At 44.6% G+C, this 9270-nt stretch overlaps 1 pseudogene; it reads left to right on the forward strand.

Moving 5' to 3' along the window:
- The first annotated feature begins 8738 nt into the window (after window positions 1–8738).
- The window catches only part of LOC129692197 (FAU ubiquitin-like and ribosomal protein S30), a 688-nt pseudogene continuing 156 nt past the window's right edge, over window positions 8739–9270 (forward strand).

Below are 9270 nucleotides of genomic sequence, written 5' to 3' on the forward strand. Positions count from 1 at the left end.
GTTAGTTCTTTCCTTCACCATGTTGGGCCAGGAAACCAAACCTGGGCTTGGCAACAGGTACCTTTACCCACTGAGCCATCTTGTAACTATGTATTTGATAACTATTGTGTTTGATCTAAGCGCCCAGAGTGAGAACTCTGTGTATTCACAACACCACCTTAACATAAGAAAACTGAGGGTCAGTGATTTTAGCCTTTTACAAAATTCTGTAAAACTGAGAGGGTAAAGCTAGGGCTGTCCATCAAAAAATGAATGCAGTAGTCATTGCTTCCTGATGCTTTTTTGGGAGGAGCCTGGGCCCTGGGAGAAGCTGAGGCATCCTGAGAGCATGGCCAGGCCATTCATCCTGTCCTCTGGCAGAATCATTTGAAGATTCTTAGTGGGGTCACAGGCTCTACCTCCTCACAGACCATCTGATACCTGTCATACTAGATGTTTTGCGTTCTCCTTTTGACCCTGTCTGTGAGCCAGTCCTTGATTAATGTTAGGACAAACCAGGAAGAAGCGAGCAGCCCAGGTGGTCTTTTGGAACCTCTGAGCCGTCTGTTCTATGACACAGGGCCACTCAGTCTCCCTGAAGCCTGCCTGTCTCTGGCTCAGAAATAAATGGAGACTTAGGGAGGCCAAAGCTCTCACACTGGGATGATGTCACTTGCATTTTCTGAACTTGCGGCTGCTCCTGTCCCTGACAGGTGGCCCTCATACTCCACAGTGGGTATTATCACCCCCTTGCAAAGAAAGGAGGTGAGTTTTCAAATTCTCATAGCAGCTTCAAGATAGTGTATGTGCTGTAAAAACTACTTCCTGGAGCAAAGAAGATTTGATTTATCGAGTGGCTAATTATTTTAAAATCAAATAAGTAGAATATATTAGACTAGTAGGCGGTAACAATCTAGCCAATCATTGGACTTGAGATGACTGTTTTCCTGTCTGCAGCTTTGAGTGTGTAGACATTACTTCATTCTTATATCTCAGCACCCAGAGGCCCTGGGGAGGGGGGCTGTTGATTGGAGGGTGGATATTCTCTGCATCGCTAACCCCTTCCTCTTTTCACTGTCTGATCCCCTCAGGGAGGACTTTCATTTTGGCTTCACAGCAGATCTAAAAGCAGCTGAAATCACAGTCAGGCCCGTGGCAGAATTAGCCATGCCTATCTGCTCATCATGAGAAGGGGGTTAGCCATCCCAAAATCAACCCAGATAATTCCTGACAGCTCCAAGACTTCCTCCTCAGAAACACTGTGGAACATGTCCCTCCTCACCCTGATTTTATTGCTTTAATAAGACTGTTCCTGCAGATAGCAACAACCGAAGGCTTTTCAACATCATCGTGGTTCCAGTGAAGTTGGCTTCTATGGTGGAAAAAGCATTACTTCACAACCGTGTTCTATTGCAGTCTTATGGTATTTGGCTTCCTTTGAGCATCTGCAGGCTCTCCTCTGTGTTAGGGCCAGTTCGGACATTACTTTCTACAGAAAGTGGGGTCTGTATTCAACCAACCAATCTATAACTTAGTCGTTGCAATACATCTTATTTACTGCATTTCATAAAAATAAAATTATTTTGGTTTCTCAGTTGTGGAAATGAAAGAATTGCTATGCTTTGGATATGGTTTGACCCCCACCAAAAACTCATTCTGAATTTGATTGACAGTGCTGTGGTGTTGGGAGGTGAGTCCTGTAGGAGGGACTAATGCTGCTCCTGAGAGATTGTCATTATAGGAACTATAGTTCCCACAAGAGTGGGCCGCTATAATGCAGCTCGGCTCTTTGTTCTTCCCAACCCCTCACCTGTATTCTATATCCTCTCATCCCTACTTCTCCACCCTGATGTGACGCAGCATGTGGCCCTCATCAGAAGCAGAGAAGATGCTGAACCAAGATAAGCCTTAAAAAAAAATTTTTTTTTTATTGGATTCTCGGCTTCAAGTGTTCTAGTAAAGCAACAGAAAATGAGTTAAGACGGGAATCAAATAGACTGTGTTAGCTTGTGCCAGTGCAGTGACAGTTACTCTTTTTTTCTTTTCTTAGTAGACACCAACGAGGTTATGTCATCTTCCATCCCTGTGGCAAGTCGATGGTCGGTTCTTACATATTACCTTCCAGGGCTCACTGAGAAGGAGCTGGGATTATAGGCCTGAAGCCAGGCCTGCTCACTGGTTTTCAATTGAGATATAGTTTATACATGGGAAAGTATATTGATCTAAAATAAACAGCCTAATTAAATTTTACAAATTTGTACATCGGTGTAACATCATTTTTTGTCACATTAAAGCAATCTAGCATTCAGCATGTTCCCTTCAGTCCACTGTCAATTAATGCTGTTGGCCAAAATAACAGCTGTTCTGGCCTCTTTTATTTTTAGATTAACATTTTGACTTATTTACTTGGAGGTAAAACTGAGGAACAATTAATCGTACTTTTTAAGTTTTTGAGACAAAGTCTCACTGTGTCACCCTGACTGGCCTGAATTCTCTCTGTAGAACAGAGTGTTATCAAACTCACAGAGATCCACCTGCCTCTGCCTCCCCAGGGTGGGCATCAAAGGCATGTGCCACTGTGGTCAGCACTTTCTAATTTCTAACACTATGCAATTTCTTATACATAAACTCATGTGTTGCCTGTGCTTTTGCTGTCTATCTGGGAACCACGGTGTTCTATGCAAATGCAATCTTGTTATCTTTGAAAAAGGTACCTTTTGCAAAACTCCATCCCACTTTGTTACAGCAATTTTAACATTCCTGCTATATAATTCTAGGAGCTAGGCCATCTTTAGCTCTGTTTAGACTGACTATATTTCTTTTTAACTACGTATCACATCACTTGCTTTCTCATATCTTAATACCGTTGATCATATGAAAACATTTAAATTAAGGAGCATAGAGATAAAAGACTATTTCTGATGGCCTGCTTATGTAGGAGCTGGCTTCATTTGGTTTGAAATTGAAGAGGGTTTGGGCTTTGTGATAGCCAGCTTACCATGAGCAAGAACCATGGTCATCTTTTCACGTCATGAATTCCATTAACATGGATCAAAATTCCAACCATCTGTGGATCATCTGGGCATGGTGGTGAATGCCTGCAATTCCAAAATTTGAGAGACTGAGGAGAAAAGCCATGAATCGGAGACCAGCCTGGGCTATATAGCAAGTTCAAGGCAAGAATGGACCTTATCTCCAAGACCTAGCTCAATGGCGGAAATCTTGGTTGACATGTACAAGGCCCTAACCTTGATTCCTACCACTCAAACCAAACCAGACAACCTAAAAATAAGCAAAAATCCTATGCCAAACATGTGTAAACGTAGGTAATTCTATATTAAACATTACATTGTATATAGCATTTATATTGTAGTAGGTCTCCACTCTGTATAAAAGCTGTGAGTCTCTGCAGATTTTGGAACCAGCCCCTGATAAAGAGTGATGGCTGCGTTTGAGATCAGTGATTTTCGTTCATCAAAGGTTGTCTCAATTGCCCTCTCCCAGTGCTAGGCTTGCCAGAAGCTGCACCTTTTTAGTCACTTGGCTGGTCTTTGGATGACTAAGTCCCTACCCTGAAAGCATATAGGAGCCCATAGAGTTACCTCTTTAACACTATAAATCACCAACATCACATTATTGCTCAAGACATTCCAGGAAGTTTGAATCTCTGTGTCAGGAACTCAGGGCTAAGAGTGGATATGATATTGAATATACCCCAGTTTCCCTCAGCCCTTTTGCCCATCCCTGTCCTTAGAAAGATCCCCCAGACCCATTACCCTCATCTTGGTCCCTCTCTGCCACCTCTGCCCAATCTCACCTGAGGATTAAGACAAGAGTTACGTATTCCGTGTGGGACTCTTTGGGATTGTAACAGTCATGCCACTAGACTCACACCACTCTTCCAGGCTTGTTAAATGCCTGTCTGCTTCCTCTGCACCATGTCTGAACGGGGCTATTCCAGTCTCTTCCTGTAGCTCCAAATGCCCTCTCTCTTGAAAGGCACACCCCTTTTCAGTGTTTAGTTGTTTTTTGTTTTTTTTTTTATTTCTATGCATCCATGCCCTTGGAGCATTTAAAACCTATATTTTAGCAGACACAAGTTGCTCTTTGTTTAGCTTAGGGAAGATTGTTATCAATGATCTTTTTGTAATTTTCTGCCTCAGGGCTCTGTCAGTTCACCTTTGCAAGGAGTAAACTAGAAGCGGCCAGATGGTTTGTTGATGTTCCTGTGTGTTTATGTGTGTGGAAAATGCATTTATTCCAACTCCATTTAATTCTCTTTAGCCTGTGGTTAAGGCCTGTTTTGAGTGGCTCTTCCCTTCTAAGCCTCTTTAGTCTTCTTTTACTGCATCTCCATAGTCACCGTTCTTTTTTCATGCCAGAGCAAATATCAGGTTCATATTCTCACATACTGCATTCCCTAGCACCAGTACGACATACAGAGAGAGAGAGAGACAGAGAGAGAGAGAGAGAGAGAAAGAAAGACAGACAGAAGAGAAAGAGAGACAGACAGAGACACAGACACAGACCCACACAGACACAAACCCACACACCAGCATTCCTTCCTGTTGAGACTGCATGAGTCTTTCAAATTCATGTTAACACAGTATATAGGCAGCCAATTAGATCAATTAGATTTGGTCCCACAGGATAAGTGTGGTTGCCATCTGCCATCCTGGTTTTACTTTCAGAGATTTTTTTTTTCTTCCCCCAAGTTAAGCACTTAGTCAGCTCCAAGAAAAGGTCTGTTACACAGGGTGATACGCTGCTTTCACAACCTGAGAGTTTCTCAAAGAAGTTCAGCATACATAGCATTCAGAACAAAATGAGAACTAACTGGAGGACACTGGGGTGAAATGACCTGAAATGGGTTTATGCTGGTATCATCAAGCGCACATGGAGAAATGGGAGGTGATCATAACCTTGACCTTAGGGGTTAGAACATTTTTTTAAATGTAATTTTTATTCTTTGAAAATTTTATATAGGCATACAATACATTTTGATCATACTCATTCCCACTCCTCTAACTTCTTCCAGGTCCACCCCTTTATCAGCTTCATGTCCTTAAAAAAATTTTTTTAAGTCTAACTTGTGCTGCTCATGTACTAATGGGTGTGGGGCCATCCGCTGGAGCATGGTTGAGCTGCTAGGGACTGTGCAGGGAATGATAGGAGTGTCAGTGGGCTCTCGCTTTTGAACACTGGGACCTCAGTGATGGGTACTGCTTGGGAGGCTTAGGAGGCATGGCCTTGCTGGAGGAAGTACATCACTGGGGGCAGATTTTTCAAGTTTAAAGACTCTGACCATTTCAAATTCGCTCTCTCTGCTTCCCGTTTATGGTTTAAGGTGTGTACCCTCAGCTCTCGGCTTGCTGTCCCAGTTGCCATGCTTTTCTGCTGCCGTGCTTCCCTGTTATGACGATGAGGGACTCTTATCCCTCTAGAACATAAGCTTCCCTCTCCCCCAAACTCCTTCCTTCTATAAATTGCCATGCCTTGGTGACGGTGTTTCATCACATCATTGTAAAAGCAACCAACGCAAAGACTACATCCTTAAAGAAAACGGACTCTTTGCCAGAAGTCACCAACTGTCAATAGCTCCTCAGCCTGGAGCGGGGGGTCTCACGAGCCCCTTCCCTGCTCTGGAATGTTGACCAGCTTCATCTTGTGCAGATACTGTGTAGGCAGACAGGGATGCAGTTACCAAGTCCACACTGACAAAGTAGGTAAGAACGGCAGCAGAGAAGAGCCCTGTGTTGTACATCTCCAGGTTCTTTCCAGAACGTGCGTTGACAAGAGTGGAGAGCACAGTAATAGGCCGCTGCGGCTGCTGAACTTGATTCAGTTCAATCCAACAGCACCTGCTCTTCCCTTCACTGCTGAAGCCTTAACAATTGCTTTCCATATGCATTGTTCTGGGACGTAAAGAGCAGGAGCGTCAAATGCTATTGCGTCTGTAGCAGAGAGCTGTCTGGAGAGCTGTGGCTTTTAATGGTAAAAGCCAAGCATCTGAGGCATAATTAGGGTTAAAACTTTCTGAAGGCTAAAGGTTTCCCTTTATGAGGATCAAGAAGTGGAGAGACTCAGACGATAGCATTATACTTTAAATCTGCGACTTTTCCTAAGGTAAACGAGGAACTGACTAACCAGCTAGAAAAGAGGAACCGAGCTTCCACTCAGAAGATTTCTGCGTTTATAGGAGTTGTAGATGGAGACCTTTTAAGTTTTGAAAGCTGTGTTAGTCATTTTTTTTTTTTAAATCACTGTGTCTGAGAAAAAAAAATTACTTATAGGAGAAAAGATTTGTTCTGATTCACAGTTGGAAGAGGTTTCTGTCTACTGTCAGCTGGCTGCTCTATTTCTGGCTTTTTCTGAGACAGAATGTCTTGGGGTAGAGTATGTGGAGGAGCAGAGCCACTCACCCTAAGGTGGCAGGAAGCAGAGAGAAACAAGAAGACCCCAATGAGAAGGTATATTTTCCCCTTCCCCTGCCTAGGTTCCAACATCCAGTACCGGAATATTGTGAACCCCACAAGGGATCAGTCAGAGCCCCTAGGACCCAGTCACTCACAAAGGCCCATCAGCTGGCAACCAGCCCTAACACTAGTCTTTGGGGGATGTCAGATTTGAGCTGTAGCAATAGCTAAGCTTACACTTTTGCACACTTGAATTTCTTGGTGTCTCTGGATTTAAGAACTCATTTCTGGTGCTGAGGAGATGGCTCAGCCAGCAAAGTGTTTGCTGTATAGCAATGAGGACATGAGCTCAATCCATAAAACCCACATACAGAGTGGGTGTGGAGGCGCACGCTTATAATCCCAAAGCTGGAACTTCGACAGATGGAGCACTCAGACTGGCTGGACAGTTAACCTAGACGTATCAGTGACTTCAAGCCAGTGAGAAACACTGTCTCAAAATAAGGTGGATGGCCCCTGCAGAATGACACCATCTGAGGCTGACCTCTAGCTTCTGCATTTACCCATGTGCATGCATAACCCTCTCCACATGTTTACATACACACCAAAAAATGTGTGCGGAACTGGTATGATGTAGTTTATGCACTTTAGTTATTGGTACTGGTTAATTCTTGATGTTCACGACTGCAGAGTCCATAAGCTTGAGTCTTAAGCTGAAAGCAGAATGGTGGACAAGGAGAGACAGAAGGCAGGAAATGGAGGCAAATGAAACATTAGCTTCTGAGCCAAAACCACCATGCCTACGATGTCTTGGGCGATCTGGCACCGCCCATTTCTCCAGCTTGTTGCCCTGTTGCCCTGCCCTACCCCACACCTTGGCGGTCTGCCCCAATTACCCTGGCTTTCTTTCCTCTAGCACACCAGCACCCTTGTTCCATTGTCTGTTGCTGCATCACAAACCGCCAAACATCAGTGTCTAGGGTTAACAGAAACTCTTGCCATTCTGTGTGTTGACTGTTCTCAGCTGGGTGGCCCTTCTGACTGTAGAACCATGCAAAGGTTCTACCAGGCAAGACAAGGCAAGCAAGTTGTCCACATGGCTAGCAGAAAGGAATACAGCTGAGAGAGTCTATTGGAGGATACATTAGCCAGGGTTTTCCAGAGAAACAGAGCCAAGAGGATATGTATATAAAATATTTATGGCGAAGAATTGGCTTCTGGGACTGTGGGGGTGGGAAAGCCCTAAGATCTACAAAGTGAACTGGCAAGCTCACTTTGGCTTACTAGGGGAGCCAGTAATATATTACTTGCCCAATTGTGAGAGGCTGAGAAACAGGGGAACTGGTGGCATAGTTCTCCCCAAAGGCTACAAGACTCAAGACCCAGGGAGAATGAGCCAATGTCTCAGATGAGTCTGAAGGCAGGAGGGGAAAAAAACACATGTCCCCCTCTCAGTGCAATGAGGAAGTGAGAGCTCTCTTCTACCCAGGAGAGAGCCAACCATGTTGGACCTTTCAGGCTTTCAGCTGATTGGATAACATTGGGGGATGTAGCTTGGGGCAGGAGGGAAAGAGCCCCAAGTACCTGCAGTCAGGCTGTAATAGTTGTAGAGGTGTAGGTTCTGTGCCTATATGACGGGAGGCAGAGACCAGGCAAGACTCCCTACATGAGACTATCACACTCCATCCTAGAGCACTGTGGGGTTTTCCTTGGGAACAGTCACAGGGCCTGAGGGCAGTAATGAGAATGTAGGAGGATGTGGAGAAAAATATGTTGGCTTCTAATCTGGTTAACCAAATTTGACCTGTGGAATTCAAAATAAGATGTTTATCTTTAAAAAAGCCAAGCTTCCTTACCTCCCCTGAGAGGGAGTCAGACAAGGATGGTGTCACCCCTGCCTTCAGGCTATAGTATAAATATAAAGGCAGAAGGTTTTAAAAATAAACATCAAGACAAAGAACAATGTAAAGTAGATATGACCAATTTCATATAAGCAGATGAATGCTGGTCTGGAAAACCTTGTTATTTTAGATTAGCAAGGAAGCTGTCCAAAGGCATTAGGGTTACAACAGAATGACCTGTTTGAACAGGCCAAGGATGTGCTCAAGTGAGGTTAACTATGGCGATGGGTAGACTATCCAATGGGCTAAAGTCCAGAAGTTAATGATGAGACATAAAAGAAGAAAAAGAAAACAATTTATTCCCTTGAAAAGATAGAGCTGGGTGTCAGGGCACACACCTGTGATTCCAGCATTTGGGAGGCTGAGGCAGGATGATCATGGGAGTGATCCAGGCAGGTCTGATAGACCACCAATAACAAAGCCAAAACAAAAATAAAAACAAATGAACAACACCAACACCAACGCCATCTTCGCAATAGCAGTGGTAGCAGCAGCAGCAGAGGCAGCAGAGGCATCCATCAGCAGATTAGTCGCCAACACTCAGCTCTTTGCCCTCACCCAGGAACTACACACCCTCGAGGTGACTGGCCAGGAGATGGTCTCCCAGATCAAAGCTCATGTGGCCTCACTGGAAGGCATTTTCCCCAAAGATCAAGTTGGGCTTCTGGCAGGCTCTCTGATGGAGCGTGAGGCCACCCTAGGCCAGTGTGGAGTAGAGGCCCTGACCATTCTGTAAGTTATGGCCGCATGCTAGTGGTAAAGTTCAGATTCTCTGGCTCGTGCTGGAAAAGTAAGAGGTCAAATTCCCAAGGCATCCAAACAGGAGAAGGAGGAGAAGGAAGAGGAGGAGGAGGAGGAGGAGGAAGAGGAAGGAGGAGGAGGAGGAGGAGGAGGAGGAGGAGGAGGAGGAGGAGGAGGAGGAGGAGGAGAAGAAGAAGAAGAAGAAGAAGAAGAAGAAGAAGAAGAAGAAGAAG

The sequence above is a fragment of the Psammomys obesus genome, unplaced genomic scaffold (genome assembly GCF_907164565.1).
Source record: "Psammomys obesus unplaced genomic scaffold, mPsaObe1.curated_primary_1811, whole genome shotgun sequence".
Classification (NCBI taxonomy): Eukaryota; Metazoa; Chordata; class Mammalia; order Rodentia; family Muridae; genus Psammomys; species Psammomys obesus.